Consider the following 27,230-nt stretch of genomic DNA (forward strand, 5'->3'; position numbering starts at 1 on the left):
TTTTCACACATTTGCTCTGCTCAAGCCCCTTGTTTTGACTTCTCATTTCACTTACTTTCCTTTTAAAAAGCCAAGAATCTGGGAAAGAAATAGGATTTCCAAGTAAGAACACTCAGAGCCCATCTGTTTTTTCAAACATCAGCTTCAGCATAAATACAAGGACAGACAGAGCTACATCATCCTTGGAATGCAGTGGGGAATGAATTTCCCAAATCTTGGAGTGACAGTGGAAATGTTTTAGGACATTTTAAGAGAAAGAAAGATGTCCTTCATGTGAGAATGTGGGGTAAGAAGAAAACGTTAAAACGCTGAGCAATCATTTCATTATTGCAAATATTCAGGTGCTCTAGGGGCAGACCCCACATCTGCAATCAGTGCTGCTGCCTTGGGGTAGGGACTAAAAGCACTGGGGGAACCAAATGTCTCTTGTAAAATAGGAAAGTGCATCTCTGAATAAGCCCTATGAATGTGATCCTATGGACTTACTGTCTTAGAAGATTAGAGAAATGCTGAGGAACAGAGAAGTCAACCTATTGTAAAAATGCAGTGAACCCCAGATCCAGGGAAGAAATGATGATGTCTGGCTCCAGATCAGAAGGCTGAAGGATAGCTTTATTAAAATTATACTCTATTACATTAATATACTATTTAAAGAGATACTATCCTATTCTACATACTTCTTACTTACCTAACTAACAAACTTGTGACTCTGCTGAGAGTCTGAACCACAGCTGGATCCAATTGGTTGCTGAACCCAAACAACCTTCATCAGAATCCAACCCAGCAATCACTTCAGGTAAAGAATCTCCACACCACATTCCATATGGGGAAAACAAAGGAGCAGAGGTAAAGATTGTTTTCTCTTCTTCTCTCTGTCCTTCTCCTGAGAGACAGAATTATGTCTCTCTGTCCAGAGAATAGGAATGTCACACCAACCCATGGAAAAAATGTCCTAGATATTGGTTTCTGTTCAATCAGCACACAGATGAAGAAGCTGGCTGAGCTGGGCAGCTCCTGAACAAGCCATAGGTGAGGCCAGTTTGTAAAGACCACTGTGAGGATTTGAGCAGCAGGGCCTGTGCCTCAGTTCATTCAGAGACAGCTGTTGCAGAGTTCATTCCTTTCAGCTGTGACCAGTGAAATGCTGTCTCCATGATCTGGATTGTAGATGGTTCCTCAAGATGTTAAAGCATGTTTGTCATCACAGGCATGGGGATAATTTTGCAAATGTATATAATGTTATTTCTAGATTTCAGGGAGAGAATGTTTTAGAGGATAATTATCCTCTTGCGGGTAGGGTCTAAAAGAGGAGATCTATTAACCAGGAATATTAGTGGCTATCCAATCTTTGGTAATAGTTGTTTTTATGGAAGCATAAAATGATGTCTTTCAGCTCTGCATGAAAGTTTTTGGAGCCTTGCTTTTGATACCAAGGAATTGTGGTCTGTGAGATTCTAGTGTATATATACTCACTTCATCTACATGAAAAAGATATTTGTGCTTGCGATGAAACTCTCCTTTGTATGCTTAATGGATAAACATTTCAGCAGAAGTGTTTATTCAAAAAGGCAAAACAGTGCAACTGTATGAACCTGAGGAGGTTTGTGTCACAATCTGTTATCTTGAAACCCTACCAAGACAAACTTACTTCAGGGGAGTCTGTTTTATTTTGCTGCTGGCAGCAGAATGATTAGTTGCAGAATAATCTTATTGAGAGCTGGTTGCTGATTAAAAAATTAGACTACTCCCTGTGTCATACTTTCAGAGTAATCTTCCTCACGTTTTGATTTTTGAGGAATAGCTAAAGCATAAATACATTATTGTTAAATAATTATTACACTTGAAATTATTAATGTAGCTAATTATAAGTCTCTAAGAATCTGCCAGCCCTTAAGTCTAAGGTTAACTATTTGCAATAAATGAAAAAGACAAACTCGTTGCCTATCAGAACACAGAGGACTATATAATGATTTCTGGAATATTTCCAGGACAATGGAAGAATAATTGGTAACTGGTTTACAAGCAGGAAAATGACCCTCAATCTAGTGAGGATATTGAATGCAATAACATTTTCGGTCCAAATTATATTAAGTACTTGACTACTTCAATTCTTGGGTGCTCAGCTGAACCGTGGCCCCATTTCTATCTTAGCTCAACATTTATAGTTTAAATAAATTTATCAAAGTATGGCCAATTCAGAATGCAGTGTCAGGTGAGACTGCAGCCCCAGGAGAGTCAGCAGTAGGAACTTGCCTTAAAGCTAAGCTAAACTGTTCAAGAAAATTCAGTGAACAAGAAAAAAAGTTGTGTCAATTAAAATAAATATACAAAATATTTTCTTTGTGAGAAAGGGAAAAATGTAGTTAACAGCAGTTCTTAAGAGGTTTTTTTTTTCAATGAGGATATTTTATCCTCCAAATGATAATCAATTAAAGTATATTCATGACAGAATCTGACCTTTGTGAAAACATTTCGTCCACAAAAGCTGGAGGTTTGATAATCAAATAGTTACCACAGCACACATAAAATATCTGGCTTGGAAAGCACAATGAGTCATGTTTAATTAAACTTTGTTTCAGGTGAGTTGACTTGCAGTCAAATTGGAAAGGACTTCCACATTTTAACAAAAAAATAAAAAATCTTCAAATTGTAGAAATATGCAAATATTGCATCACTTCTCTAGAGGAAGCTGTGATTGGGGCTATCTAGGCTTTTGGTGGCTTTATAGTGCTTTATGGTATATGATAATGTTTATGGTTTAGATCATATTGCATTAACTGGAGGTGTCATGAGCTGTATTCTTTGGGCCCCCCTGTGTGTCACACGACTTCTGATTATTCTTCAGTTTTTATTTTCCTTTTAAAGTATACATATATATATTTTTTTTTAAACTGTAACTGATACCTTATGTGCCCAAACATTTCAAGCACTGCTCACATAGGGGAAATACAAAATGTTTTCACATAACTCTGCAATGTGATATTAAACAGATGTAACACAAACATAATAATACTAAGTTCCTCTAAATTTAAGTCTCCTTAGAACATGAATTATTTTAATTCAGATTGAAAACTGAAAAAAACATGGGCTCTTTCTGCTAAGCTGTTCTTCTCTGCTTATTTTCAAATCCTTCTTTAGAAGCCTTTTTCCCACAGAAACCTTAATGATTGTCTCTCCTTTGATTTATTTCTTTCAGAATCATTGTCCCAGATCGTGTGTGCCTGCAAGGTTTGGTGAGCTGCTTGGAGTGGATCCCCCTGTCTGTCTCTTTTAGGGGCTCTTTACCATTGTGTGCCAACTCTTTTGCTCTGTTTTGGCTGTGTGCAGAGGCACAATGCAGAAAGTACCTGGATATGCAATGTGCATAACCACAGTGCATAAACAGGGCTGAGGAAGGTGATCCATTATATCTCTCTGGCTGAGCAGGGAGCTGTCCAGCTGGGAGCAATGTTGTGATGTTGCCAGGCTCTGGAGTATGTTTCTCTTTTTTTTACAAGTTCTTGGGTCACAAAAAAATGCACAGAGCTGGTAAGCTGCTGCGCAAGAGAAAGCAGAAGGGAGAAGAACAAAGGCTTGGCTGGGTGACAGTGAATGGAAATGCTTACAGGTCCTAAACTTGTAACTTATTTACATTTGGACAAAAACCACCAGTCAGTGATAAGGGTCTGGTTCCAATATTGCCCTTTGAATTTATCAGCTTCCATTTCCAAATTTCCAGGGACTGTGAGCTGTGGAAGTTTACAGGCTGGCACTTTTATACCCCAGCAGCTCTGGACACCTGCCAGCTGCTGGGTGTGTGAATGGCTGGATCTGTGCAGTGGTTGTGCCTGTTCCATTGGTGCAGGCACAGCAGCTCATGTCCACTCAAAGCATGTTCACTGCTGAAGCCCCTTGTGGCCAGTGTCATCTTCTAAAAGCTTCTCAGGAGCAGCATATTCTTACCAAGTTCCCTTTGGCAACATGAGCAATTTTTTCTGCTATATTTTGTGGCTTATCCTTTGAATCATCCTTTAAGGCTATGCCCTGGGCTGAAATCCTATTTGCACTATTAACTTTTATTCTGTAATAACTCATTTAAAAACATCAGATGGTCTCTAAATAGGTGTTTTATTAATGTTTTGTTAAAAATAATAAATTCTGTTCCTATTAAGTCAGGATTCTGCAGCCTCTGCAATGTAACCTTGACATTTCAAAGCTCTTTTAAAGACCTTGCAAAGCCTTCCTGATAGATTGAAGAGTTTATTGTTTTATCAAAGGATACACTCAGAGGAACTGCTGATTATTTTATTCAAGTGCTAATGTCTTAACCCTACTTGCACCTCAGACATTAGTTCTGTATACATGTATAATAACTATATGGTGTATATAGCTATATTTATATTCTTTAGAAACAAAAATGTATTGCAAAATCTAATTAGCTTTTTCTTTCCATTCTGCCTGATTATTTACAATTATTTTATTTTGAATCCATTGCTTTCTCTGATTAATTATTTTGTAGTGTAAGTATTGAAGTCTAATGTAGTTGTCTGAATAAACAATCTGTTTGGAAGTGAGAGGTCACTGATAATCCTAAGTCAGGCTATTTTCTGTATGTAGTTCAGATGGCAGCCAGGATAGTGAAAAGTTAATGAAATCACCCAAAATCTTATGAAAAGAGTTCAAATGAATTTGTGCTAGCATATATAAGCTTGTTGGCCCATGGACAGACTCAGTCTTTCAGTTCAGTATTTATTTATTCCAGACAGAAATCATACTGCCAGTGGAACTTAGTGAGGAGGAGGCATTTTTCTCAATTCCCTTTTGCCTAGGTATATAGCATTTGTATCTTTGCTACCAAACACAAATTTAGCTTGTTATAACACCTTCCTTGAGCAGTGATGGAGTCCCACTAAAATATATCTTCTGACTGAAAGTTTAACACTGTGCCTCTACTGCTGCAGCCAATATGTTGCTGTGAAAACTCTTGGTGAGTACTTATCCAGAATTATTGAAGGACTCGACCTTCTTCTGTGAAGTATTAGCAACATTATTGAGTTCTTTTTTAACAGTGGTTTTGTTATCTCTGCCCTTGTAAGTTGCTTCTTCCAAATGTTATGGCTTATTAGTTTATATGTTATTTCCATTGCAATTATAGCCAGAACAGGAAAGGTTTTTTACCTTTTTAACACATTGTCACCATGCATCATTTTTAGATCCTCATTTTTCCTTATTAGAGGTTCTTGAAGCCCTCAGCTCTCACTGGATATCAAAGCTTGCTTCTGATATAAAGTAGCTAAAGGTTATGGAAGGATGTTGTTGGTGACAGTCTGTGATGTTTTATTGGGGTTTGTGTGATCTCTTAGGTTAGTTAAGTGTAATATAAATGTACATAAATATCAGACATGTGGTACAGCCTCTGCTGGAACGACCTCATGGCTGTGCCAGAATATGAGAGATCTCTGCCTGGTACCCCTCACCTCCAGTGGGGTGCCACCTTCTTCTGGAGTTTTCTTCCCCTGGCATAGATCAAATAGGATAGGATGGAATGTTTGAGGTGAGCAGCCTTGGTTGTCTGAGGAGAACTTGGGGATCTTTAAAAAACCCCCAGACCATTGGAAGATAAAGTGAAGCAGATGATAATCATTGATGGAGCCCTGAGGAGACTATCCTAAAGAAAGCAGTGTTATTTTCCTCATTTATTTCAATTTTTATTTTGCTTATGTTCTGTTTGGTGGCTGTGTGGCCTCTGTGTGTACGACCCAAGCACATCATACTCACAATAATTGAAATAATTGAAATAAGATCAGCTGGCCAGAGGATAAATCAGGCTATGTAAAGCATTGACAAGAACCTGGTCCTTAAAAGTGCTCATGTGTCTTCAGTGTTCTTGGGGCTGTTGCACCATTTCTTTTAGTCTGAGACAAGGACATATGGGTTAAAATTGTAAACTCAAACATTAGGAGAGACTGGTCAGAATGTGTGGTTTCAGAGCCCTCTAGAGCAATCTGTGATGCAAAATTATCTTTCTATACTATTCAATCATATTTTGTTTTTTTAAAATGTTATAGTAGTGGTTTATTTACATTTTAGAACATTTAAAATGTTTTGAAAATATTATAAAATTTAAATATTAAAATAATTATAGTAAAAGCTGATTACTGTCACTCTGAACCAATTCTGTCCAATTCCCCATTAAAAAAATTGTCTATAGGCCAGACTATACCTTTTCTAACATTGTCAGTGAATTTCCTGGTAGATAATTGAAAGCAAAATGTGGCCATTTAATTCCCCAAACAGCTATAAAAATACTCTGAAGAGTATGTATATGGGGTATGAATAGTTGATTTTTCTTTTAAATTTGGTTTATAAGGCTATTGTGAGTAGTGTCATTTCCTTTTTCACTGCATCCTTGAGAGTGGGTGTTTGCAGATGCACCATTATGAGAGTTACTCATTGTAAAATCCTTTCTGAGTAAAGGCAGGCACGCAGTGCTAATTGCTTTACAGAGACACTCTGCAATGTAGTATAAAATATCACTTCAGCCCTGTTCATAAAGACCTGAGTTTCCAAATGTTCAGTACATTACAATAAGTTTTGGGTTGGGCTAAATTGCACTATTGATTTTTTTGTAATTAGGTTTTAATGAATTGTACACACTGAAGTTTACATTTGTTGAGAGACTTCAAAGATTGGATTGTGATCATTTAATTCACCTTTTTTTGTGTGTGTGTATCTAACAGGAGAGACTTCCTGGAAATATTTTCTAGGTATCAATATTTTTATGTTAGCTTCTTTAAAGTCCAGCATCTATCTTTCTCCAGTAAAATATTAAGAAAATATGTAAGATTATAGGAATTTGGTTTATTCAAGATCTATTGAAGTATTCCACATCTTAGAAATTTATATTTTCCTACTGTTTCCCCTGCATCTTTTGGATTAAACTGCTTGACGGAAACTGGTCAGTAAGGGTTTTGTTGGACTATTGTTCTTTATGGGAGCTTCTATTTGGATTAATCTTTATCACTGGGCACTGAAAAGCTGTTTTTCCTTGTTAATGCTTAATCAAATAGCGTGGCTGCAGATAATCCCTTGTTCTGATTTAGTAACAGACACTGTGTTCCAGGAGATTTTCTTATGCTGTTTTATTTAATTATGTGCTTTTGTAAGAAAAACACATGTTCTACACCAGTCCCAAAATGCTGATTTAATGATGCTTCTACAGCTTCATTTATTCTTGATGGGTCAGGGTCTCTGCTGTAACTTGATATTTGTGATCCATTTCACCCTCCTAAAGGAAAATCACTTTTTGTTTTCTAAAGTAGTTAGATAATTTAAAAGTCCCTAAACAATTAGGGCTTAGGAAATTAGAGATTCTGTACCAATGTGTGAGAGTTTCCTTTCTCTTCCCTTTGCTAATTTACTGGATTTCCCCCATGGTGGAAATGAATGATTTTTGCTGAGTGTAGTCATGGCTCAGGAGGGTTTTCCTGTGGGCTGGGGCTAGGCTGGATGGGTCAGGGATCCCTGCAGGAGGTCAGGGATCCCTGCAGGCTGTGATCCCTGCAGGGTGGGTGGGTCAGGGATCCCTGCAGGCTGGGTGGGTCAGGGATCCCTGCAGGCTGTGATCCCTGCAGGGTGGGTGGGTCAGGGATCCCTGCAGGCTGTGATCCCTGCAGGATGGGTGGGTCAGGGATCCCTGCAGGCTGGGTGGGTCACTGATCCCTGCAGGATGGATGGGTCAGGGATCCCTGCAGGATGGATGGGTCAGGGATCCCTGCAGGATGGATGGGTCAGGGATCCCTGCAGGCTGTGATCCCTGCAGGGTGGGTGGGTCACTGATCCCTGCAGGATGGATGGGTCAGGGATCCCTGCAGGATGGGTGGGTCAGGGATCCCTGCAGGCTGTGATCCCTGCAGGGTGGGTGGGTCAGTGATCCCTGCAGGATGGGTGGGTCAGGGATCCCTGCAGGATGGGTGGGTCACTGATCCCTGCAGGATGGGTGGGTCAGGGATCCCTGCAGGATGGGTGGGTCAGGGATCCCTGCAGGATGGGTGGGTCACTGATCCCTGCAGGGTGGGTGGGTCAGTGATCCCTGCAGGATGGGTGGGTCAGGGATCCCTGCAGGATGGATGGGTCAGGGATCCCTGCAGGATGGATGGGTCAGGGATCCCTGCAGGATGGGTGGGTCACTGATCCCTGCAGGATGGGTGGGTCACTGATCCCTGCAGGGGGTCAGGGATCCCTGCAGGCTGGGTGGGTCAGGGATCCCTGCAGGATGGATGGGTCAGGGATCCCTGCAGGCTGTGATCCCTGCAGGATGGGTGGGTCACTGATCCCTGCAGGCTGGGTGGGTCACTGATCCCTGCAGGGTGGGGCAGGGCAGCGCCTCTTCTGCTCTGGGCAGCCCCTGCTCTTGGTCAGGGGCACTTCACTGCCACTGGTGCTTCTCTCTCTGAATGGGATCACAGCCCATCCCAAACTCAGATTAACCAGTTCCAGCTGCAGCAGCTCCCTCTGCCTATGCAATAACATTTCTCAGCCATCTCTGTGTCCTGTTTGCCAGCTCCAAGTCGAGGTGCTGCTCTGTGTGCCCAGCCCAGGAGCAGCCTGGCAGGGCTAGGGATGGACAAAGCCAAAGCATCCCAGAGGGATGTGACATGTTAGCTTGACTTAGCTCCAGAGCTTTTGGATTGGAATTTTGGGATGAAAACCTGATTTGCAATACACAGAAATTGATGTAAAAGTGGCTGGATAGATGGACCTTCCTGATTTCTTTGCTGCTGACCTACTCTGTGACACTGAGTAAATAAGCCACTGAAACTTGCTGTGTTTTTATTCTTCCTATATATGTTTATTCTACATTTTATATTCAATCTGTAATATTTCAATCTTTCACACCAAAAAAAAGTAAATATTTCTTAAAAGATAAAAAAATATTCCAGATTGTGTTTAATTCTGTATGATTTGCACTTGCTTTGCTAAGAAAAAGTCAAATAAGACTCAAAAACATTCACAATAATTCTAAGTTGCTGAATTTTGCAATTTAATTTCAATAAACATGTTCAGCCAGAGTATTTTTATCTTTCAAACTAAATATTATACATACCTTCAATTTCTTCTTAGACTAAGCCACCCCCTGGTGAATTTATGCTGCTCTCCTTAGCTGGGAATCTATTATGTCCTTCACAACTATTTGGCATAAGAGCCTGAATTAGGCAATTAAAAAAGACACAGAGCTTTTACAACTGTGCCTAAATACTACTTCTAAATTTGTGCACAGCCATTTCCACATGGAAATATGTACTTTGCACGTGTGACTGTGCAGATTAAATCAACAATTTAAGTTTATGGTGTGAGTGCACCTGCGTATAAGCCTTTATTTTAAAATTTGGTCATGCACAACTTTGCTTTTTAATTAGGTTTTTTTTTTTCTAATTGAGAAATATTTGCATATGCATATATGTATGTGTATGTTTTGTGTCTATTTTTAGAAAGTGTGACTGTAAATTGAACTTACAGAATGGTAGGGTGCAGTTTGAATATATTCAAGTATGTAACCTATGTAAATAAAAACAAGGATAAGTGTCCCAAAGTGAACCTCAGGTCTGGCTAAAATGTGGAAAATTTCTTTGCTCTTTGGCTATGGATGAACAGAAATTTCAGATCATAAGAATATGTTATTTGTGTTTTCTCATGGTTTTCTCTGGAATAGCTTTTCTTTAAATTACAGCTAAATCTTGTTATAATTTATCAGAATGTTTAATGCTGATGTTAATTTCCTCTCTGGCTATGAAATAGTTTGCCAGTAATATTGGTTGCAATCATGGCATGAGGCACTTGTACAAAATAGTGATAATTGTTTTATTTGTTGAGATGATAGCAGCTGTTTACAAAGAGTGCTGCTAGCAGTGATTTTTGTTCTTTAGAGCATCTTAGTACAATGTTAGTAAGGGTATTTATGAGTCTCTGGGGCAGGACATGGAGAGAAGAGGAAATATTTTGAGTCAAAATAAGATATTTTGAGATTAGTAACTTCCTTCTCCTTTCCTTTTTGAAATATATCTTTATTTTTAAAATAAATTTTCTTTACAGATTCCTTTCTCTGTGACAGCCTTTTTGAGTTTAAATCCATGCAATCTTGCAGGACAATACCAATTAGCTAAAGTAAAGTGAATGGGCAATTTAGAGAAAAAAAAATTACACATTAAGCAATTCATTCTGCTCAGTTGCTGAATGAATTTCCAGACAGGCTAACCTTGAGTTTGTATATATATAACTTTAACTTCCTGAAAACTACAGAAGCCTGGTGTCTTCCAATGAAGTGAAAGAGGTCAGAATGAAATTGAAAGAAGGATTGAAGTGACAGGAAAACAATGCAAGAACAAAAAATAGTATGAAGAAAACCATAATTTTCCAGCAAATAAAATCTAAAAATCATAGAATTAAAAAAGTTTGAAATAAACAAAGTTTACTTGCATCATTAGCTTGTCTGTTCCTATGTCAATACAGAAAAAAATTTTACAGCAAATTTCCAAGGGTTTAATCCTTTTTAAAATACCCTAAATGACAGCGTTTCACAAGGATGCTTAGAAGACTGTTTCATGGTCAGATACATCTAATTATCAGTATTTCCTTTCCAAATCCAGCCTTTGCTCTGTTGCATCCTATTATTCCTACCCCTTGAGCCACATTAAATAGGTTTTTCTCCCTTCCTTGGGATTTTGGGCTTAAGACACTTAAGGATACCTATCATTGATCCCTTAGCCTTGCTAAGAAGAGAATAAACTTCTCCAATGGTAGAAGATGGAGAGATAAAGCTGAATATAGTTTTCCTACGCTGCACTGCCAGGCTTTTGAATAGTATGTGGTATTAAAGTATGCACTGCTTTCCTCCCTAACTCTTGAGTTAAAGTGGATTTTTAAAATTTGATCTTTTCAATTAACTTGTGTTACAATGGTTGGATCAGGCTGGGGATTTTCAAAATGTGAAATTTGGCCTGCTTTGTAGGTTAAATATCCTCTGAAGTGCTTGGTTATTTCTGCCTGTTCCAGTGTCTCCAGGGGACCAGATCCACCTCATTTCCAAGCAGCAGACACTAAAGTGGGTTTCTGTGAGATGTGCTGCAGTTATTTACAGCTGCATGCACTGCTTTGTTGAGGATATAATTATTCCCTATCATTAGTGATTTTTCTTTTTCTCTTGTTCTACCTTCTAGTTATCAATGTTGCCATTTGTCTTGGAACCACAGTTTTTTCCATGAAAGAAAGCCTGGTTTAGTCAAGATAAATGACCAAAACCATACTAGATTGCCAGAATTCTTGAGGTAAGAAGGTTGCTTTTATCTTTGACACTTGCTGATGCTCTTGTCTGCTTGTGTGTTTATACTCCATGGTGAATTGTCCTTGAAGCCCTCTCCTGTCTGAGGACAAGTTCTAAACTGAAGGCAAACAGCTTCTGCATCATACACATGTGCAGGGATTCCACCTCCCTGTCACAGTAAATTGTCATGTGTGAATCAAAGGAATTTCAAAATTACCTTTGCAGGCTGCTCAGAGATCTGTGGAGTCTCCTTCTCTGGAGATATTCAAAATCCAACCACAGTCCTGACTAATGTGCTCTAAAGCATCCTGCCCAAGCAGGGAGGCTGGACCACAGGACCAACAGTGATCTTCCAGTCTCACCCATTTTATGATTCTGTCCTTTAGTAAGAAATAATCAGTTTCTTTTTTGATGTTTTTATTACTATTATTAGTATGATTATTATCATCATCATTGATGACTTTTAGAGAATAATTTCACATAGTGTTTAGAAAATACAGTCTGAGGGAGTTGTATAAATATTATTGGCATTATATCTGCAAACATAAGGTAATTTAGAAATTACTGCCCCAGCATGGTTTATATTTAATATATTAATTATATTTGCATACATTAGGTGTACACATGGAGACCTCAAAGTCATCTCTGTCAGATTCCATGAATCTGTGAGTCAGGTAAACATCTGCAGCCAGTACAAAAAGTGTGCTTAGTCAGGCGATTTATCAGGATCAGGATAAAACTGCTGCTCACAACCCTTCCCTGCTAATTGAGCCAAGACATAAAATAGCATCTGCAAATGTTTGACTCTTGATCCCAAACCGAGGAATCATTGTCAGGCTATTTGCAGAGTATACCTCAAAAGCAATATGTTAAGAAAAGTACTAGAGCAAACAATTGAATGCAACTTTCTTAAATACTAGAGGTAAGGCCGACTGATTAAAGTCCATATTAAATGTTGTCATTGTTAAATCCAGCTTTATCCTCAGTAAAATATATATGCTGTTGCAGAAAACAGTGTTATCCTGGCAGTAAAAATCTGTCTGTCCAAGGCTGTCTGCAAAAGACTTCTCTTTTCACATTGATTGGTTTTTGTCTTGATAAAATGAATGGTGATTGTTAATGATTTTCATAATCACTTCTGTAAGCCAGAGCTAAAGTTCTATAAAGATGAGTAGCTTTGTAAAAGTAAATACAATTTCAGATGATGTACACCTGCACCTAAGCACATTCCCCATTTTTAAACTGCTCTCAAGCTCCTTGTGTCTCAACCACTCTTTGCCCTTTGCCAGTTACCTCCCTGAGCAGTGGCACAAAGCATTAAAAACCTGCTCTGGAGTTGCAAGAGGCCACAGAGATCTGAGCAGGCAAAACACAGTGTACAGTGGGTTTTTTAATTTTAACCAAAAACTGAAATACTCCAGTGCTAAAAACTGAACATTCGTCAGGATGAACGTTTTGCCTAAGCAAATTACATTTCAACTAACAAACATGTTCTAGAAGCTGCATATTAACTGTAGGAAAAATTGCTGCAGGTAAGTAATTTGAACACTATATTGGGTGAAAGCTGCTCATATTTTGCTGGATCCTTAGATAAAATAACATGAACTACTTGTATAGGCTTGCTGGGCTTCATCCAGTAGACACAAGGACAGTGATCTCTAGACAGTATATTCAAAACATAATTAAAACATCCATTTCAGGGATCCCCCAGCAAGTCTCAACAGGCAATATTATTATCACTTGAACTAACTTTTCTACTTAATAAGTTTTATGTGATGAGCTCATGGTCATGTCTAATTGGCTGGACATCTAAGCATTTCACATGAAAATGGGCTTGAACTTACTCGTAGAATGTAATTGTGACAAATATTAAATCTGTAATGGTAATCAGGCAGTAAACTAAAAAGTAGGGTTTAAAGACTCATTTTTAGCTACAGAATGCAGATGATGGAGAAAGCATCTCTTTTTGCAAGTCATATTCCTTATATGTGAATACAACTGCTGTAGCTAGTTTCTATTCTAATGAGGTTTCTGAATTATAAATTATATCTGTTTTTCCTGTTTCACTGATTAGCAGAGATGGTCAGCATCCTTCCTCTCATCTTCTCATCATTTATCTCTTCTTGTTTATCACATTTTATAGACTACACTTCTAGTACTTCCTTGCTTCTCTATAAGAGGTCAAAAGAGAAATTCAAATGAGTCTGGAAGTAAGTAGTCAAGTCATCTAGTTTATCTTCTTTACATTGACTTTTGTTCATCACTTGAGTTGCTATTTCATAGACAAGATAGTCTAATTAGGTACAGAGAACATCATCCAGGAGTAAGGTACTGACCTTCAATTTTAATTAAGTATTATGGGAGTCTTAGTCTTAAACACTTCATTTGTCATTGTTATGATGAACAAATAAACTAGGGTTTGTTCAAAATAGTTCATCTGGTTCAGCATTTTAGGATATTTCTTTTTGAGAAAGAAAATTCTTTTTGAATTTTAAAAAGCAGTATTTACAGCAAAATAAAATTAAATTTTTAAGGTACAAAAGTATATCTTGAAAAAACACAGAAATTCCCAGAACATTTCAAAAGTAACTATGGATTATGTCTAATCAATAGATATTATTTCTTAAAACTGGAAACACTTCTATCTCATTCCAGCTAGATGGGGCTCTACATGAACTACTGGAGCCATTTGTGTTTTCTTTCCATAAAACCAGTTAAATAATAAATTTTATTAATTGTTCTCCATTCTGAAGGTGACATTTTCTTCTCCTGTTTCCCATAACATCTGCAAAGGGAAAAGCACTGCCAGTATTAATGAAGGGAAGCCAGTTGATATAATCTCTTGGGATTTTAATGAAGATTTCAGTACTGTCTCTTGCAGCGTCCTTCTGGACAAAGAATGCCATGTTCAGTGGGACAAGCATGTGGCACAAAGGTTGGGGTGAGCAGGGCTGTGGGGCTGGGACAGCTTTGGGGGCACAGTGGAGGAGGGACACTGAGCCACTAGAGAGTGTCCAGAGGGGGCCACAATAGAGGAGGGACACTGAGCCATTAGAAAATGTCCAAGGGAGGCCACGAGGATGGAGAAGAGCCTTGAGGAGAAGCCGTGTGAGGAGCAGCAGAGGGTTCTTGGTGTGTTCAGCCTGGAGCAGAGACTGAGGGCAGAGCTCAGGGCAGGTGCAGCTGCCTTGAGAGGGGACAGGAGGGGCAGGCGCTGATCTCTGCTCCGTGTGACAGTGACAGGAGCCTGGGAATGGCCCGGAGCTGCCTCAGGGAGGTTCAGGTTGGATGTCAGGAAAAGTTCCTCACCAGAGGGTGGCTGGGCACTGCCAGGCTCCCCGGGGCACTGGGCACAGCACCAGCCCGACAGAGCTCAGGAAGAGTTTGGACAACGCTCTCGGGCACAGGGTGTCCTGTGAGAGACCTGGAGGTGAACTTCAAAGATCTTTGTGGGTGCCTTCCATCCTGGGATAGTCTATGCATATCTACGTATTCTGAGATATTCTATGACTAAATACAGGATATCTTAATTATATGGACTGAAATTTATGCTTATATTTTTTTAGAAATTGGAAAAAGTGAGAAATTTAGAGAAATCTAAATCGAGTGAATGAGAAACCGACTTTTGTGTGTGTGTAAAAAAAATCCATACGTTCCATCTTCTGATTTTGTGGTGTTGTTTATTTTAAATTGTTCCTTGGAAAAGCTCTGTTTTAAATCTCTAAAATTCAATGGGAAAACATGAAAATTCAGACCTTCATTGAAATCAGTGTGTGTGACCTGTGGCTTTACCTGAAGCTCATGAAGTACTTACTTTTGGGATGCATTGGTTTACTGTATCCTGTATCCCAAGTAAAGATGGTATTTTATGTCAGAGAAATTGCCCTCTAGAAATGCTAATTTCTTTCCACTGGCTATAAAGTGATTTCAGGCAACTACCTAGATTCAGATGTCTGTGCAGATTCAGACAATTAGCAGACAACTGGAAATGCCCCTTTTATGCCGCCCTTCCCATGTTTATCTCTTGACTTCAAGGACTTCTAATCTTTTATACTCAATTAATGCAGGAATGAAAACACGATTTTCATTGATTTCCACTTCTATTTCAAGAAAGGAAGCAATGATTTTGAGGGAAATTTGGAGTTGGTTTATATTAGTGCTCAATTACACATAATTTAGATGAGGGTAAATATTACGATTTCAGACTTCAGCACAAGAATAATAGATTTTTCTTTCTTTAAGGAAAATAGCCTATTTGCTTTACTGCCAAACATTGACTCTTTCAGTATGTTCAAGCCTAGAAGGCTGAAAACAACGGCACAGATGTGATTCACGTCAGGCTCAGCAGCATGGTGCTTCAGTGTTCTGGCTTGTTGGAAAGCTTCCAGGGGATTTAGGGAAAGAAAATACTGAGGAAATACAAACTGTTATTTTGCCAATTAGTTGGAAAGATTTGTTTTTTCAGCATGATTCAAATTCACTTTGTTAATTTTAATTTGCTTTCATCAAAATTTCCCCAAGCAAAACAAAATATTTAGTCACAGACCTGTAATCTCTATGCCTGTTATAGTTAAAATGGTTATGTATCAATCCAAAGAATTTTAGAATACCTTGTTTATTAAGGGGCTTATGTGTCTCCTAGGTGATTGCAGGAATAAAGTGCCAGTATACAGCATCAAAACAAGGTAAATCCATTATTGCTTTAGGAATGTAGTTGTTGGAGCCTAGTTTGTGTTTTTTACAGGGAGTTTATTTGCTTATTTTAAGCCTGTAAATACGAATCACAAGACTATATGTAATAGGTTCTTTTCTGGAACATGATTACTAACACATTGGCTTTGTGGGGTGGTGAAAAGGACTGTAGGAAAATACTCTTCAGTGATTTATTCTCCTTGCCTGGTGTCCTTAAGAACTGGTGTCACTAAAACACAGACCATCAATGTGGAGGCATTTTTAAAAAGTGTAGTTAAGTCATCTTGGTTTATGTAAGATTAAGACATATTAAAGTTTTCTCAATCTTTAGATTAATCTATTACTGATATAAAAATTTTCAGATTGAAATCAGGAGTGGTTGTATGGGAGGACCTGCCAGGCTTTCCACATAGTAATAAAATATGATACAAAGCAGCATGGTGTCAATAAATCTACAGGATAAAGGTCAGGTTTACATCAATGGACAGAGCCAGCAAATACATTTGTTCCTGCAATGTCTGTGTTTAAATGCCACCCTCTGATGAACCTGGTGTAGAAATACACTTCTGGGTTTGATGAGATGTCAGTTTTGTTCAGTGCTGATCAAATAAGATGAATGAAAGTGAAACAAGAGCAAAAATATTACTTCTGTCATTTATTTTTTATGCATTACAGGAAGTGGGTCAGTCAGTGAGATTTCTCTTAAACAAATAGCAATCACTGCGCAATATCACCCATTGATCTATTTCACAGCAGGCAATGGCCTTTTTGTCAGAAAGAACACACAATTCAAATACCACAGAAGACGTAGAAATGCCCATGACAGGTTTAAAAAGTGTCTTCCCCTCCTTTGACTTGCCAGGCCATTCTCCACAAATCAATCTTGGCTGTAGAGGCAAGGCATAGCAAAACCACTTCCACATCTAGGGGGAAGGCAGATATTAAAAAAAAAAAAAAAGTATAATGTAAATATTGTCTAAGGTAAAGAGAATCATCATTTAGCAAAAAAGTAAAAAATATTTTAAAAAAAAAGACCTGAGCAAATTGCAATTGGATGAGTTATTTTGTGTAACTGTAGCAATTTGAAGAGCCAATATTTAGGATGAGTGATGTAACCTATAATTAATTAATCCTCAGAAAATGTTATCAAATATGAGAGTCTATATAACCCATAGGACTGTAAATATTTGTTCAAAAAGAATAATGTTCTGAAAATTGAATACTTCCCTTTACACTTCATTTGCTAGCAAAATGATTTAAAATAATTTAGGTGCAATATCCAGCTTTGAATGATTCCAAGCAACTTTCATGTGCCTGAAATGAGGCAACTAAATTCCCATATCACCATCTAAATAAATAAATTACTTGAGTTCCTAAAAATTTATAACCTGAGTGGAGGTAAATGTTGTTTCCAGTTTATTACCAGTACGTCAGCACAATTGACAGGCAAGACAAGATATTCTCTAATAGTATTTTACAGTCAAATGTGGAAGGTCTTCTTTGTAGAAGTTATTTATTAAAATAAATGAATTATTTCACTTTGCTTGACAAGTTGCTTTGGTTGACCATAAAATTCATAGATTATATCTTCTCCTGAAGATGTGTGTTTTAACACCATTGCACCCATAAGCAGAATTGTTTTGATTTAATTTAATTCTAAAGACTCTGTTGCTTTGGTATAATATTTATGGGGGGACAAATAATAAAACCTCTAAAACATAACGACTTTCTGAAATAACATTCCTCTACTAATGAACCAAAATGTGTACAAAACACTGAGAGCTCTTCACATCCAGCTGAAATCTGGATTTACACATAGCCCACAGTCTTCATAATTTTTCTTTCTGGAGGCAAAAATAACCCTCACTTTCCTCTTCAAAAGAGGGGAGGAGGATAACAGCACTAAAGAAAGGAAAAGAGGGTTATAGAAGCAAGTTAAAAGAAGGAGAAAGAAACCTACATTTATTATGGCTGATTTCTTCCTTCTCTGTCCACTTATTGGAGTATATATAGTTATTTAACTATTTACCATTCAATATAAAAAGCCTGCAGACGTTAACCATGGTAACCATTCTGTCACTTGCTATTTAATATATTATTTGTTCATATGCCTTATTCTTGCAATTTCCAGCAAGACAATTAAAAGCATATGTCCATGACTTCTACTGTATAAGGCTTTTAGGAAAAAAATATCAAGATATAATACATTTTACATTCTCCATAGTTCCACTGCTTTTCAGAATCTTTTCAAAACTTGCAGCAGCCATAACAAGAGAAAATCTGAGAATGACTCTCATTGTGGCAAATCTTGAGGCCATGAGAATGACTTCTTTTACTCTTTCTCTCCACTGTATTGTAAGAACATAGCATAAATTTTATTATATCTTAATCAATCAAAATTAAATAATATTGTCATTTGAGGATTTTTGCTGTGCTTTCATTATGACTATATGGCACCAGATAATATCTTTACTTAAGTGATATGCTGTTATGAAATGGAATTGATAATGAGTATAAATTCATAGCATTTTAAGGCAATGGTACAAGATAGGTTTTTATTTTTAAATAATGAGCTAATACAAAAGTAAAACCAACCCAAGACTCTTTTAAAGACCAGCTAGAGATCTCTGAGGTCCATACGAGATATTCTAATGTGAAATCCTTCCTGTGGAAGGATTCTCTCACTAGGGCCCTGTTTTGATCTCTCAGATCTGTGAGATTGTTGCTCTCCCTAAAGCACCTTCCTTGCCATCATTACTTTATCTAACTGACCTTTGAGCAGTGAGGGGGAGCAGTGAGGGTGTGTTATGTGAACTTTGTATATCCACCCCGTGGGACTTTTGGCTGTGTCCTCTTTCACCTCTGCAGGGAAGGTGGCTGAGAGTTTTACAGTGACAATGAACTTGGTGGCTGTCTTTGGGACATAGTAATAGTTTTGAATATTTTGAAGACAGCCAAGTTTGATAAGCATGCACTGGGCTATCCCACAGATTTCTTCTTGCAGTGGCAAATAATTTAACACACCTTTGCTGACTAAGCAGTTGTTTTTATATATGGTTTCCAGTAGTACCTTATAAATGACTTTAATTTACAGTACATTACATGTCTATGCCTCTAAATCCCCCTGCAATAATTTGTAACCTTTCCCTTGATAGTTTAATTGTTTGTAATTTTTTTATGGTAACTTCTTGATAATCCAATCCAAGAACTTCCTTCCATTGCTTTTGAATAATAAATCTTTAGGAATTTTTTATTAAAATTATCATAGGTACTTATTGTATAACTGTTTTTAATGTGGGTAACACAAACAGTATTCTTACACTTCCTTGGGGAAAAAATGTACAGCAAAAATGTATTTCTTTACATTAATACAAAATACAACACCTAATTAGATTTGCTAGTGTAGCTGACAAATGATCTGCATATACTATAAATGGGGCACATATATCACAGCTGCTTGCACTTTAGTTGGAGCTTTACGGTGCCTTAGTACTGTGTAAACATCAGCGTAAAAAGGGTTTATTTCCAAATAATAGAGCTTCATCTTACTCAAGTCTTACATGGGTTTTTATTATTCAAAACTCTGCAATAAGATCCCTGGGACTTTAGATTCATGACAGAATATTTGTGTAAAGGAAATCCTCTGGAAAAATCCAAAAGGAACATGTCTAAGGGAAAGGTTAGAAAAGGATTACAAACCCTATTATGGCCATGTTTTATTAAGAAACTTTCTCTTCCCAATGTCATTACAGTAAAGTATTTCACATTATGGGTATGGAACTTCAAATATATTTATAATGTAATAAAATAGATTTGAAGGATAAATCAATCCTGCCAATTTGTTAATGGAATTTTTTTTACATCTAATTTTCCACTTCTGACTCTAATGTCATTTCCTATCGCATCAAAGATGAGAAAATTAATGTAATAGTGGCTTTGTCCTCACTACTTAATGAAAAGGTTTTTTTAAAAATTAGAATATTCACTAAAACCTACTAAATGCTTTCTAGCATGTTACTGTGATAGAGAATTCTTTTAAAATCTGCTTTGTTTGAGAAGAATTATAAAAAAACTGTATGTGTGTGTCCAAATGCAGACCAACTTTGTTATAGTCTTTTAAGCCTTGTGAAATGAATCTACTGTTATGCACAGTTGCTAAATACCAGATATATTAAGCTCATGTCACATCTTAAATCTTCTATTACAATCTTCACAAAGCTATAAAATGAAATTAATTAAATAAATTAGTGGGCATAATTCAGTCCATTAAATTTGCCCGTTTACCCTGTGTAAATAGAAGTTTGCCAATTTTTATAGCTGTAGTTTCTAAGCCCTTACGGGTGGATGTAACATCTTTGTAATAGTTGACATTTTATGTATTCAACAGTTTTACCCTTGTTTCTTTTGTTGCTGTAGTGACTTTTTCCTATGTCCAAACTATCATTGGAATATTACATTTCTTTCTGAATTACCTTACTATCTTCAAAGCTTGTAATTCTGAGCGCAGAAAGTTCTTCCTTTATCAGTGCAAGCAGAAATGGAGCAGAAGTTTAGGCTGCTTCTGTAAGTAAGGTCATCAGCACACTAAAGTTCAGAGCATGTGAGCAGACATCCTAATAAACATGCAAGAAGGTTTAAATGAGGCAGACAGTTTTTGTAAGATGTTCATAGTCCCTTAGAGGTAGGTTTTTTTCCATTTTTTTCCTCTCCCAAAGCAAAGCCTGGCATCCAGAAATTTGTTTATGGCCTTTCATTTCTCTAAATACTTGGCATTTTTCCATGTTTAGATTCAGATTTTAGGATATGAAAAAGGTAGGCTTATTATAATCACCAATAAGTGGCAACTTCTGTGACCTTGGCTTTTGTATATTGTGGATAGTAAAAAATTCAAAAGTAATTATGGGAAAATTTGATTCATCATTTATAGTCCCTACATGCCCAGTCATCATAAATAATTAGGGAGAGGAAAGACAAATATGCAGAAGGTCAATTAAAACATCACTCTATCAGTTAGAATAAAATATGATCATAAAGAATTCTATTAAAAATAAATTTTAGGATGGAAGTGTTTCCTAAATTTTTGGTAATCATTTTCTGATTTTCCGCCTCTATTCTTTTGGTGTCCCAGGTCTTGGGTAACATTTCCTTATGTGCTGTTTAATTTGTTGTTACTTTCTTAAAAAACTCTCCTGATTCTGTGTAAATGGATATAAATCACGGATGATCATTGAAAATTGACAAGAAGTTGGACACTTCACCAGTTGGACCATTTATCCTCACTTTGTTTTTTGGACAGCTTTACTCATTATCCTTCAAAAAAGAACACAGGATCTTACTGGCTGTAATCACAGTTATGGAAATACTCAGTGAGACAGTTTTTCCACATTCCTACTGCTTTTTGCATTCCTCACATGGATAAAGAAATACAGATGCACCTAGGCACATATGCCTGCAGGATTGGCTCTGGCTGAGTTGTAATAAATGGGAAAATTTCTGTTCAGGTAGGGTTTATCTTTTCTCTAGTGATGTCACATCACTTTAAACTAGGTTAGTGACCCTGGGAATAGAAAAGGGAAGTTCAATGTGTGTCTGTTTTCTCTTCTGAGTCTACTGAAAATGCTCTCCTTAGCAATATGGGTATTCTCTCTGGTCAGTTCACCAGAAGTAGCTGAGTCAAATATCATAAAATAACTAACCCACATGCACTTGCTAAAAGCTCAAGCACATCATGCTCGTTGTTTAATTTCTTTAATAGCTACAGGTTTATTGTAGCAATAAAATATGCTGTAGCTGTAGCATGTCAATTCAAAAACACTGTTCCTTCTTTGTAAAGAGGCTGTTCAGAGATTATCAAAGTACCACTCAAGAAATTAGATAACTCTGTGTTAGTGAAAAGACTGAGAGTTTTCATCTAGAGCTGGAGAATTTATCCTGGAGGAATCTGTGGTACAGAGAGCTGAACGTATGTATCTACATTTTAATTAAAAGTTAAGAAGTTAGAGTCCTGGCTCCACTGAAATTTCACTGAGTTCCTGCTGGAACAGAGGCAGCTGATGTCAATAGTCATTTTCAAACTCTGCTGAATCTGAAGGAGGGCAAGAGATTAGTGTTAAGTGAGAAGTTACTGATGTAACCCTCATGGGCATAGCTGAGAATGTTTGTGCTGAAGGAGTGGATCACAAAAGAAAATGGTTCTCAGGCAAAGTGTTTATGATTAGTGAGGACAGAAATGGAGCCCAAAGAAAACGTTAAATAAAAAAATTTGGAAGTGGTCATACAAAATCAAGAGAGCAAATCAGAATAGAAGATGGCACCAGAGAGAGTAGTCACTCAGGAGAGATGTCTGGGAAAGAATCTTATTGATGGGAGATTTTACACCACTAACTAAGGTTATTAAATCAGAAACCAGAGAAATCCTGAGAGAAGAAAATCATGTTATTGATGTGAGTAAAAAAAATTTGAAGAAAATAGAACATTGTTGAATAACATTGATTGTGCAAGGGAAATAAACAATATCCATGAAAAGCTGAAGTAACATCTCCCCATGAAAGGGTCAAAAATGCATATTTCACAAGTGAATTTTATGCTAAAAGAACTTAATATTGATAAGGGTACAGGGAAGAAAACTGGACAGTGATCTTCCAGTTGGATGAGACTGACATAGTGCAAAGGCAAGGTGGCTGGAGGAGCGTAGGAACTACCCAACAATCTCTGTAGTGTTGCAGGTCAGCTTGTTAAAAGCTGGCAAGGATTTAAAAGAAAACAGTCAAGAGAGAGGGTAAGGCATGAAGACGTCATAAATGGTATTTATAATTGAGCATTTGAGTGACTCCCTTGCTGCTCTTAGAGATACTTATTGTGGTGAGAAAGGTTAGTTATTAATATATAAAGAAGGTCTTGAAGATGAAACTAATACCATAAAAAGAGGTTAACTATTTTAGTAGTTTAATTATCACAATCAGAAGCCATTAGTGGATTTTCAGGAGCAATGCTTGAGTGATTTCTCTAATAGATGAGTGGTGGTTTGGAAAATATTTAAAGATTAAAATTCTCAGAATGATTTAGTTTTCCGTAATATTAATAATCCAACTATAACATAGTTACTTCTCTTTCAATAGTGCTTGAGTAATTTCTCCTTTAAGTCCTTTGTTACCCCTGCCCAAACTCCACTTTAATCTCATTTCTTGCCCTAAATCTCACTTCATATTTTCCCTCTTTTTTTTCCCACAACTGTACAACTCTGTACCCTTCTTTGTACCCACATATTGCCTGCTAAGTCCGCAACATTTTAATTTCATCAAGCACTTGATCTTCCCAACCCACTGCAGTCCCCTGTTTCCTTGGGACTCACTGGGAAATGGGAGTGGAAGGTAAAGGTGTCAGAGGTGCAGCTCTGCTCTGAGTGCTGTGAGTCTGCTCCTGCATGCATGAGTTTCTCTTAAGGACTCTCTTACAGGGAAGTCTGAGAGGTTAAAAGCAGTGACCCCCAGCAGTTTGTTGCGTGCCAGCTCTTCAGTGCTGCACTAAGTTTTGGGGCACTCTTTCAGTGCTGAGATGGTGCCCTAGAGAAGGCCACAGCCACCCCAGATGGCAGTAGCTGTCTGTCTGGTAGCTTCCCCAAATCTGTTTCTTAAAGTTATGTGCTATGTTTTTGCTCAAAATGCTGAGTTTTCCACAGCATGTTTGGCCAGCAAACGCTTGTTTTTTTTAGATTTTCCAAAGGCTGCATTTTGAGCTCTGGGATCAGCTGAACATACACTCCCCAGCTGAAGCTCTGTGTGGTGGGGCTGTGTGGGACCGTGCAGGAGGGAACAGGCAGGGCTGGTGGCAGGGCTGGTGGCAGGGCTGCTTCCAGGTGAGGGGAGGAAAGTGTCTGATCTCAGGTCTTGTCCAGGAGCCACGTCCTGGGAGGTGCAGAGCAGCTCCCTGTGCTCAGCTTTTACCTTGTTGTGTAGGTTCACATCTGCCCAGGGTGTGCTCGGGAGCCCTCCCTGCTCTGACAGCCCCGACTCGCCGGTGGCCTTTTCCTTGTGCTGCACCTCGCAATGGAGACCTTGCAGAACAGAGCAGTGCAAGTGCCAGGACAGCCTGGCTGAGCCTCCAGCTGGCACTGCAGAGCCACTGTCCCACAATGCAGGAGCAAGGATGACTCTCCATGCTTTGTTCTGATCCTATTTGCTTGATAGAATTTTTAAATTTCTTGTGTTTCTTCTCCAATTCTCCCAGTAGCTCATACTGCACATTTGATGACCGATTGAATTTATTCCATGATTACAGTTCCTTTCCTTCTGAAATACACTCTACTCCTTTCAAAGGTTATTCCTTATTTGATGAAAAATACTAACAATATGTTTTCCATGAGCTATTATTTTTGTTAAATTCAGTTTACTAATCATAATAATCACTGGCAACACAGAGACCTCAAAGAAGATGACAAAAAGAAGCAAAATGGGATTTTATGCTATGAATTTGTCAACTGCTATAATCTAGAAGATATTACACAAGCACCAAGAAGCTCCAGCCATTTTTAAACCTGGACTTTACAAAACCCTCTGTTGTTAAAGTTTTGAATTTTTAGGATTTGTTGTTGTTGTTGTAATATTTTTGTTGATTTGTTGGGTGTTTTTTTGACAGTAGAACTGAAATATCAAGAATCTTTTTGTACAAGATTTCAGTCCCAGTCTTAAAAATTGAGTACTTTATCATTTATCTTATAAATTTAATTGTGATTCCATCCTCTCTTTTTAGGCACATTTTACTTGACTTCCACTAATAACTCGTATTTCCTTCTACTTCTTTATGGAGGATCTGCATAAAAACTTGTCTTAACCAGACTCCGAAGCCCTGGGCCCATAAATACTGAGAACTTTTTAGAAGGCTAATTCCTTCATTTCTGCCATGTCATAATTGCTTTGCTCATTAAGAGATTGCTGCATTAAATTTATATTTGTATTTTTTTACATCTTGTATTTGAAAACATGAATATATAATGTCTCCCTGGAACTCTGCACCATTATGATGAAAGATACAAATGGAGTCTAAGACAGACATGTTTAATTAGTGAGAAAACTTGACATTTTCAGTGTTTAGATTAGACAGGGAAAGAGCCAAGAGCAAATAAGTGGTTTGGGATAAATTTTTTTTTAGATTGCTGACAGAAAATAATTGTTTTAACACAAATCAATAAAATCAATATGAAACTTTTCAACTTTTGTAGTGTATCAAAGGCCATTAGAGTTAAGGTTCAATGCTTATTCAGAAATCCAAATATTCCAATTCCTACCTAAGTGGGAGGAGATACTTTATCATTTTTGAATGATAATCACTCAAATTCTATAAATGGCAATTGAAGAACTGTGTCTTCGTTAATAAAAATATCACTTGGCACATCATGAGAGTGGGTGGTCAAGTTTTGGGTTCAACTGCTGGGGTAATTTTTTTCTCAACTGGCAATGGAATTTTCAGTCTTTGGGAGTCAGTTTTTCTTTGATGAGGAATGAGTGATTCGGTAGAAAGAAGTAGGAATAGTTCAATTTCACACAGCCTTCTAATTCAGGGTTAGAGGATGAAACAGTAGAACCTAAAGAATCTGAGAGCTAGGGCCCTTAGGATTTAGCTAGGGCCAACTTTCTCATCTGTGAAGTTGTGTTTTTCATTATATCTGACATTTTTTGAGGGTGAGTTTTGTTACAGATTATTAGCCTATGGCACTGGGCTGGGAAGATGAGACTTCACTGAGATACAGAACCCATAAAAAAAGAGTGAACAATTGAAATTACAGGGTTATTGTTATCTTGTTGTCAAGGTAGCTTGAGGTTGGTTTTGCACTGAGAGGAATTCAGCTTGCTTTTATGTGTGATACTAGGAAATGAATTCAGTGCCCAGTATGCCCCAACACTAATTATAAAACTTTCTAAAAACAAAGAATAAACCCAAACCAACTCTTTCCAGCTTTCTATCACTGTTTAACTCTTCTCATGCATCTCTGAAACCACTGTATTGATTTACACAATTGAGGACTTTAAATGTGATTGATTACCTGTATCCTCTTTTGTCCTGGGTATGTATATTCATGGAAGGAACAGAAAAGATAATTTTGCATCAGAAATTTACCTCAGGGATGTTATTTATGATGTTTTAGGAGTAAATCCTGGATTCATTGCCATTAGCTTAGAAGGGTAATAAGCCCATGTCAGCAAGGAACTAATAACTTTCTGGGTAGCTGCTGTGCAGCTAATCAGGTAAGAAACATATCACAGTCATCAAATATTACCAGCTTATTAAATAAAGGGAAGAAAGAAAATTTCTAGGAGAATTTAAGGACAACCTTCTGAGGAGGCTGGAGACATCTTTTTTCAACCTTCCTTGGTATGTGCAGGGGATTAAGCCAGTGAGCAGATGCTCTCTGGAGAATCTCTACAGTCAACAGCCATAGAAATTACCAAAATTGGCAAACAATATTTGGAAAAAAATTTGGACATAGTACAAATTTTATATATTCAAGGTGCTGTGTTTAGGCAGGATGACAAGATGGGAGCAAATGGCTGGGTAGAAGTTTGCATTTTTAAAAGATCTGTAAGAGGAAGGAAACAATATAAGTTAATTGTCAATGAAAACTGAACAACCAGTTTTGGATTTAACTTGCAATAAGGAAAATTAAGATCAGTTATTAGGAAAAAAAATTTAAAGGTAATGGTAGCAATGCATTGGAATAGATTGCCTGGAGAGATTTTGGAATCCTTGCAATTGGAAGTTTTTAAAAAGACAGTCTAGACAAATATCTGTCAAGATTAATATGTTTGATCTTGCCTTGGAACAGAGGATGGATGAAATGACCTCTTGAGGTCCCTTCCAGCCCTGTTATGAATCTATAAAATAATGGTTTAGCTCCCAGGGGAGAAAAGAGCTTGCCAAGCACAGAGAATCTGCTACAAATGACCTTTGATATTTTTATTGACCAAAATTCAGAAGCGATCTCAGTATCTAGCCAGTAATGGAATAAAATTATTCAAACTAGCGTAAATCTCTGGTTTGTTCAATCAGAATCCTATATGAACATTTCTGTATACCCTGTCACTTAAGACTTCTTGTTGGAAATTGTGATTCTGTTTGCAGAATGAAGATCTTAATTTGAAAAGTTAAATAACATATTTGTTGTCTCACTGCAATGGAAATTCTCTTGTTCTCTCCAAGGCAAGGTTGTCAAGAAAGTGCACTGATAAACTTGACTTATTCTGGA

The 27,230-nt window shown here is 37.5% G+C and overlaps 1 long non-coding RNA gene across 3 annotated transcripts in view; it reads left to right on the forward strand.

The window, feature by feature from the left end:
• Window positions 1–18,541, forward strand: part of LOC110473527 (uncharacterized) — a 152,326-nt gene extending 133,785 nt beyond the window's left edge. For 2 of the 3 annotated variants that reach the window (XR_014957875.1, XR_014957873.1), the window contains one exon: window positions 11,196–18,541. This is a non-coding gene — a long non-coding RNA (uncharacterized LOC110473527). Of the gene's footprint in view, window positions 1–3,196; window positions 3,234–11,195 lie in introns of all 3 variants that reach the window. The other variant, XR_014957872.1, reaches the window with a different exon arrangement.
• Window positions 18,542–27,230: the final 8,689 nt, after the last annotated feature.

Source organism: Lonchura striata, chromosome 11, assembly GCF_050655825.1.
Source record: "Lonchura striata isolate lonStrDom1 chromosome 11, ASM5065582v1, whole genome shotgun sequence".
Taxonomy (NCBI): domain Eukaryota; kingdom Metazoa; phylum Chordata; class Aves; order Passeriformes; family Estrildidae; genus Lonchura; species Lonchura striata.